The sequence below is a fragment of the Gekko japonicus genome, unplaced genomic scaffold, assembly GCF_001447785.1.
Source record: "Gekko japonicus isolate JY-2015 unplaced genomic scaffold, Gekko_japonicus_V1.1 scaffold5500, whole genome shotgun sequence".
Lineage (NCBI taxonomy): Eukaryota > Metazoa > Chordata > Lepidosauria > Squamata > Gekkonidae > Gekko > Gekko japonicus.
In genome coordinates, this window is record NW_015168830.1 from 2,160 (window position 1) to 10,704 (window position 8,545).

Below are 8,545 nucleotides of genomic sequence, written 5' to 3' on the forward strand. Positions count from 1 at the left end.
CTTTAATGGCGTAACAGTAAGGTACAGAAAAATACAATAGCACAGCGTAGTTATTTAAAAACATAGTAAACAATATGAATCATTCCTTTAGGAACATAAATCTAACTTTAGCCGCTTTGGCAAGAAACGTGGCCACGATAGCTGTGATATTAGAATTAACATCCTGTATAGCTTTTCCTTTATTAGAATTAGGAGGAAATAAAGGTGACAACAATTCTTTGCGTAAAACTGAGTGAAACTGACAGTCGAAAATAATATGATATATAGAACCCTCAGATATTAAAGGATTTCATAAGAACATAAGAGAAGCCACTGTTGGAACAGGCCAATGGCCCATCTAGTTCAACACTCTGTCACACAGTGGCCAAAAATACCAGGTGCAATCAGGAGGTCCAGCAGTGGGGCCAGGACACCAGAAGCCCTCCCACTGTCGCCCCCTCCCTGAAGCACCAAGAATACAGAGCATCCCTTGTCCCAGACCGAGAGTTCCTCTCTATACCTTGTCGCTAATCTGAAATACCTGAAGAAAAATATTACATTGTAACAATACTCCTCCTGCTGTATTCCTTTTGAGTATTATTGCATATGTTACCTTGAAGCTTGATAAGTTGGCATCCCTAACCTGGTTAGCACGTGATTTGGAGTTTTTGTATATAATGAGATGTGTGAGTTAAGTTGTTAAGACAGACCGTCGGATGGAAGTTGAAAATTGTTAGTTTAAAGCTGTTTGGAAAAGTTTCTGGTAAGATTTGCATGGATCAAAACTTTACAATTTTTAATAATTAACCACCTGAGATGAAGAGTTCATAGAATTGTTTTATTTACAGGATTTAAGAATTCCTTCTTGTGAAGTATGTGTATGAAGAGCATTAAAGAACTGTATGTATGAATTTTCATCATCAAATTGCTTGAACCAGTACTATAGTCCCCTATCATAACTTATAATTATTATTGTTATTTTGATAGGAGATTCTGAGATTTGTTTGATAAAGAACTGTATCGAAACGAACGCTAGAACTTGAGAAGTTCGTAATCTGCGTTTCTGCTCATCTCGACGTCATCTCAATGGTGCTCTTTGCTGAAAACAAGAATTAAACATCTTAGAAATCTATTGTTGTTCTACATTATTGCCAACTATTTTTGAATTGTATGCACTTCTGCAGCAATTTTGTTTGTCTTTAAGATGCTTACTCGTACTGAATCTCTTTCCACACTCTGAGCATTCAAATGGTTTCTCCCCTGTATGAGTTCTTTGATGAAGTTGAAGATAGTCACTTCGCCTGCATTCAAACAGTTTCTCCCCTGTGTGAGTTCTTTGATGCAGTTGAAGATTGCCATTCCAAATGAATCTCTTTCCACACTCTGAGCATTGAAATGGTTTATCCCCTGTGTGAGTTCTTTGATGCAGCTGAAGATCACCATTCTGCCTGAATCTCTTTCCACACTCTGAGCATTCAAATGGTTTCTCCCCTGTGTGGGTTGTCAAATGATTTTGAAGATTGGTACTCTGAGTGAATCTCTTTCCACATTATGAGCATTCAAAAGGTTTCTCCCCTGTGTGGGTTGCCAGATGATTTTGAAGATGGGTACTCTGAGTGAATCTCTTTCCACATTCTGAGCATTCAAAAGGTTTTTCCCCTGTGTGGGTTCTTCGGTGTCGTTGAAGAGAGCCACTGTCACTGAATCTCTTTCCACACTCTGAGCATACAAAAGGTTTCTCCCCTGTGTGAGTTCTTTGATGCAGCTGTAGAGCGCCATTCCGCCTGAATCTCTTTCCACACTCTGAGCATTGAAATGGTTTCTCCCCTGTGTGAGTTCTTTGATGTAGCTGAAGATCGCCTTTCCGCCTGAATCTCTTTCCACACTCGGAGCATTCAAACGGTTTCTCCCCTGTGTGCGTTGTCAAATGATTTTGAAGATTGGTACTCTGAGTGAATCTCTTTCCACATTATGAGCATTCAAAAGGTTTCTCCCCTGTGTGGGTTCTTCGGTGTCGTAGAAGAGTGCCACTTTCACTGAATCTCTTTCCACACTCTGAGCATTGAAATGGTTTCTCCCCTGTGTGAGTTCTTTGATGCAGCTGTAGAGCGCCATTCCGCCTGAATCTCTTTCCACACTCTGAGCATTGAAATGGTTTCTCCCCGGTGTGAATTCTTTGATGCACCTGAAGATCTCCATTCCGCCTGAATCTCTTTTCACACTCTGAGCATTGAAATGGTTTCTCCCCTGTGTGGATTCTTTGATGCAGTTGAAGATGGCCATTCCGCCTGAATCTCTTTCCACACTCTGAACATTCAAACGGTTTCTCCCCTGTGTGAGTTCTTTGATGCAGCTGAAGATCGCCATTCTGCCTGAATCTCTTTCCACACTCTGAACATTCAAACGGTTTCTCCCCTGTGTGGGTTGTCAAATGATTTTGAAGATTGGTACTCAGAGTGAATCTCTTTCCACATTCTGAGCATTCAAAAAGTTTCTCCCCTGTGTGGGTTCTTTGATGCAGCTGTAGAGCGCCATTCCGCCTGAATCTCTTTCCACATTCTGAGCATTGAAATGGTTTCTCCCCTGTGTGAGTTCTTTGATGCAGCTGAAGATACTGAATCTCTTTCCACACTGTGAGCATTCAAATGGTTTCACCCCTGTATGAGTTCTTTGATGAAGTTGAAGATAGTCACTTTGCCTGAATCTCTTTCCACACTGTGAGCATTCAAACAGTTTCTCCCCTGTGTGGGTTGTCAAATGATTTTGAAGACTGGTACTCTGAGTGAATCTCTTTCCACATTCTGAGCATTCAACAGGTTTCTCCCCTGTGTGGGTTCTGTGATGCATCTGAAGATTGCTACTGTGACTGAATTTCTTTCCACATTCTGAGCATTCAAAAGGTTTCTCCCCTGTATGGGTTCTCTGATGCGTCTGAAGAGTGCTACTCTGACTGAATCTCTTTCCACATTCTGAGCATTCAAAACGTTTCTCCCCTGTGTGGGTTCTTTGATGCAGCTGTAGAGCGCCATTCCGCCTGAATCTCTTTCCACACTCTGAGCATTCGAACGGTTTCTCCCCTGTGTGGGTTGTCAAATGATTTTGAAGATGGGTACTCTGAGTGAATCTCTTTCCACATTCTGAGCATTCAAAAGGTTTCTCCCCTGTGTGGGTTCTTCCGTGTCGTTGAAGAGTGCCAGTTTCACTGAATCTCTTTCCGCACTCTGAGCATTCAAAAGGTTTCTCCCCCGTGTGGGTTCTTTGATGCTGCTTAAGATGCTTACTCATACTGAATCTCTTTCCACACTGTGAGCATTCAAATGGTTTCACCCCTGTATGAGTTCTTTGATGAAGTTGAAGATAGTCACTTTGCCTGAATCTCTTTCCACACTGTGAGCATTCAAACGGTTTCTCCCCTGTGTGTGTTCTTTGATGCAGTTGAAGATTGCCATTCCACCTAAATCTCTTTCCACACTCTGAGCATTGAAATGGTTTCTCCCCTGTGTGAATTCTTTGATGCAGCTGAAGATCGCCATTCCGCCTGAATCTCTTTCCACACTGTGAGCATTCAAACGGTTTCTCCCCTGTGTGGATTCTTTGATGCAGTTGAAGATGGCCATTCCGCCTGAATCTCTTTCCACACTCTGAGCATTGAAATGGTTTCTCCCCTGTGTGAGTTCTTTGATGAAGCCTAAGATCGCCATTCTGCCTGAATCTCTTTCCACACTCTGAGCATTCGAACGGTTTCTCCCCTGTGTGGGTTGTCAAATGATTTTGAAGATGGTCATTCCGCCTGAATCTCTTTCCACACTCTGAGCATTCAAAAGGCTTCTCCCCTGTGTGGGTTCTCCAGTGCACTTGAAGATTGCTACTCTTCCTGAATCTCTGTCCGCACACTGAGCAGTCAAAAGATTTCTCCCCTCTGTATATGCTTTGGTGCACAAGGAGCTGTGATCTGTTTCTTAAGTACTTTCCACAATGAATGGATTTACTTGCCCTCATTCTCCTGTGCTTTGGAAAATGTATGTTACACTTTCTTCCATCTCTCTGCTCAACCATACTGCCCCCTTTCTTTTCCTTAAGACTTCCGCGATTCCTGACATCTTCTATTAGGTCTTCATTTTTAACTTCATCTGACATTTGCTGGTGAAGTTCCTCACTCTCCTCATTCCTCTGATCACCGACTGCTGGAAGAAATAGAGAGATCCTGTTAGCACCTTGGAGGGTTCGTAAGGTCCAAAGGCACCTATGGGACTGCAATATGCAAGAATTGTCAGCCCTTTGGCCTTGTTAAGCTTGCTTATTTTAACCACCCCTCCACCTTTCTCCACAATATCTATTATTTAAGGTTAAGTTTTATGTAGAGTAACTTAGGCTACAGTTGGAAAACGTATGCTGCCATAAGAGGTGCCATCTAATACTAAGCATCTCATTTATTAGATAGAATGGTTAGCTTTTCTTGTTTTTCTGTTGCCGAGCTGCAGAAACTGTGCTGTTTAGGGATGTCTTATTTTTAAATCCTTAATAAAGCCTTATACTTAATTTAAAAGTGGTCAACATTACTTGTGTGCACTCTCCTCGTGAACCACTGAACTGGGTGCTGTTTAGGTACAAAGAGTAGTAGTAGAAGACGACAATATTGGATTTATACCCCAGCCTTCACTCGGAATCTCAGAGTGGCTTTCCTGTTCCCTCCTTTCCCTTCCTCTCCCCACAACAGACAGCCTGTGAGGTAGGTGGGGCTGAGAAAGCTCTTTTTCCAGAACAGCTCTGACAGAACTATGGCTTGCCCAAGGTCATCCAGCAGCTGCAACTGGACGAGAGGGCAATCAAACCCGGTTCTCCCAGGTTAGAGCCCGCACACTTAACCACTACACCAAACTGGCTCAACAGTAGTGACCCAGGGTGACCCAAGCGTCAGGGGGAAGGGTGTGTTATAAAGGTGGGCAATGGAGAAATGAGGATCTGGCCCCTTCCAAAGTCTTTCTGAGGATGTCTCGTCCCCACCTTTGCCTCAGGTCAGGAGACACCTTCTCTGGCTTGGGTGATGGCCACAACACTGGCCTCAGTTGCCCCTTGGCAAGTACACACACAGGAACAAACGAAGCTGCCCTAGACTTGGTCCCTTGGTCCATTAAAGTCAGTATTGTCTACTCACTCCAGCACTGGTTCTCCAGGGTATCAGGCTGAGGTCTTTCACATCACCTTCTACCTGGTCCTTTTCACTGGAGATGCTGGCGATTGAACCTGGGACACAGCCCCTCCCCAAGTAGTGGGAGAGGCTTTGAAACAGTGTATTGCGGGAGAGGCGGGACTTCTGTACAATGACCTAGTTGAATACTCAGGGCTCTCTCTCACTAGCTTTTGGAACTTTTTAGTGGACTTTTTTGACCTTTCCGGACACACCGGACGGGTCAGGAGTAGGAAACTGGTGGCAGAAGACTTTCATCTGAGCTCCCTGCCTGTGGCAAGAGCAGGAGACGGAATCAGATTGTCTTGAAGCAGAAGCTCCTAAAGACCAGCCATGTTAGCACGACTGGAAAGTTGTAACTACCCCATATAAGGGCCTCCATACCTCGTCACTAACATCCTTGGTGAAGACTCAGTGAGTATTTTTGGCTTTTTCACAAACTTCAAACTTGAAAAAGGACATTTGATTGCCCCCATAAATCTTCCCCAGAAGCAAAGCGAGCTGACTCCCGCGCCTGCGGCTTGCCAGAGTTCAGGGGAGTTCTTCACTGTTAAAATTGAGGGGCTAAACTTTGCACTAAAATCTTCTATCTGATAGCTGGGAAAAGATTTCTACAGAGACTCATCTTAAGTAGCTGATTTGATTTATTGAAAGGAGGACAGACTTGTAAAATGGCGACTGCGACTTTTCTTCCTGCGTAGTTCAGAGATTTGTGGAGGCTGACTGTTTAGGAGCGTGATGGCTTTTTCAAATGTGATAGAAGCGAAGGAAAATATCTTTGGAAACATATTACAGCAGCTAGATGACTGGGAGAAACATTGGGACCTCTTTAAGCTACAACTGGAAAAAAAGATTACAGCCTCTGTTTGCCAAGCTCTAGAAGGAATCTTTGGAAGAGAAGAGATCATGTTTCTTGAAGTGCAAGACGACGAAACACAAATGACGTCATATACTTTACAAAGCGAAGTGCGGCTGGAACTGTTTGAACACTCAACACTCAGAATGAGAGATTTATTCAGCTGTAACTTTGGATATAAGATAGCACTGGTCAACTTCATGCGTTATCCCACTAACAAGACCAAAGAATGGAACACCTTTAAAGATCGGAGGCATATAATACTAATGATTTTGAGAAGACATTTGCAGAGAAAACAAAAGAAATTTATATTTTATAAGTATCTGTAACAACATATCCTGACTGTTTGCATGGTTTAACTGATCAAGGTGACAAAGTGGAAATCTAACTGCTAAGAATACTGGTTTATTCCCCCCCCTCCTTCCTTTCTCTTTCTTTACTCTGAACGTATGTATAATATATCAATGAGACAAAGTTTTATTCAAAGGGGAACATCAAATGTTAAGAAATACATGTCTACATACTATATCTTTATTCTTTTTTTTTTTGCTTTGAACCTATACTGACACTTGCAAAACTGAGAATATAATCTGTAGTTATAAATATTGACTATTTTTATTGTTCCAATTGATTAGTGAAAGTTAAAAGTAATGGCTGGTCTATTTGAAACAACAGGTTTGGGATATCTGTAATGTTCTACCTGAAGGTTGAGAGGAAAAAAAAACTTATAGGACAGTTGGATTTTTAGAGTGGGCTTTGCGGGGGGGGGGAATAGTAATGGGCTGATAACCTAGAGAAAATGTAATGATTTACTATTGTGAGAAAAGATGGAGTTACATAGAGTAAGGTGAAAACATATTGGCACTGTAAAGCTAAGAAAAATATAAAATACTATGTTTAAGTTTGCAACTATATGGGATTTTGAAAGCTAAAAAGGTGAAGGAATATCTTAAAGGGACCAAACTATTGTTATACAAGAAATATGTGACCAAATTAGAACTGTTAAACTATTGAAACACCTGTTCCTTTCCCTTTCTATTTTTATGATTATAAAACTGATTAATAATAGGGTAGCATAGATAAAATGAAATATAGCAGATAGGATATAGAAAAATGAACTATATATTGGGAACAGAATTTTGATTAATGATATTTGTTGTGGAACTTGAACAAGAAGGAAAAAGGAACTATGTATCTAAAGATGCTGTGAGCGGCGCCGGCGCGGCGATGGGTGGAGCGCGGCTTGCCCCGCACCGCCCGACCCTCCTACAGTCTCTATTGAGTCTCCCGTTCGGCGGGAGAACTTGGCCAGCCCTCCTGGAGAGAGGGCTGGAGCAGGGGGCCCCTTTTTTGGCCCCTCCCGCAATCGGCAATGCGAGGGGTTGTCCAGAAACTGCCCCGAAGCAGGATCGCTCGATGGGGAAGAACATGGCCACCATGTTCGGAGTAGCCGCAGCCATCCAGATTTTTAACTAAGTGGAGATGTTATAGTGAAAATAATCAACACAGCAACACAGAAAAAGAAGGAAAGTGTGAGTAAACTGTTGTTGGAGTGCTAAGAAAAATCCTCAAGGCGGAAGTGTCCAACTGTAAGAGTAATAGCGGCCGGGAGAAATAAGGGACATAAGTGTGTGCTGTTACTCGTTTTGGGGAAGAGAAGGTCTAACCTTTGGCGTTTCTGTATTACATTGAACCTGTGCTATTGGCAAGGATTTATAAAAAAGGACAGTGATTGGTGACCCTTACCCAGAAAGGCCACATTCCCATAGTTCTCCAGCATGACCTCCCTGTACAGAGCTCTTTGTCCCGGATTCAGCAGAGTCCATTCGGCCTCAGTGAAATCGATGGACACCTCCTCAAAGGAAACCGGACACTGAAAGAAAAAGCAGGTTCCCTCGTCAGAGATCAGGCCAGGAAGCGATCGCACACTGGAAGGGAGTAGTCTGGGAAAGTACAGGATGTAAGGCTTGGGATGGGCAACGGGAACGGTGATCAGAGGATTTCTCACCTGAACACCTTGTAGAAACTGCAGGAGACCCGCCCACCCCCTGAAAAAGTAGGGGGGATCTAGGCTGTCCCCCGCTCATCTCTCCTACCTGGACTGGAGGGGCAGCAGCCATTTCCACACCTCTGAAAAGACAACGGCTCAACAGCATCTCTTCACTGCCTGTTCCTGAGACAAAGGACGAAGGAAGGGTGTTTGCTGGCTTGCTTGTTCCCTGCTTCACACCCCCTTCCCAGGGTTGTGAAACCTCGCCCTGTGGAAACTCAACAAAGTTTTAAAACACATTTTACTGAATTCTGGGAGAGGCAGAAGAGAAGCACCAGGTACCTATGAGACTCAGGGATTATAAATGCTGCGGCGTATTCCAGAGTTCTCTGAGGCCTGGGGGAAGGGAAACAGGGGGGTGGAAATGACGTCTCGTGACACGTCACCGTCACATTCGGCCCAGACGTGACTTGAGCACATCTGAAGAGTCAAGGGTAACAGGAATGAGTTTTCAGAGTGTCTCTTGGCATGC

General features: G+C 43.4%; 1 pseudogene; it reads right to left on the reverse strand.

Annotated features, from left to right (window-relative positions):
- Window positions 1-1,369: 1,369 nt before the first annotated feature.
- Window positions 1,370-7,884, reverse strand: LOC107114297 (annotated as a pseudogene).
- Between the last annotated feature and the right edge of the window lie 661 nt (window positions 7,885-8,545).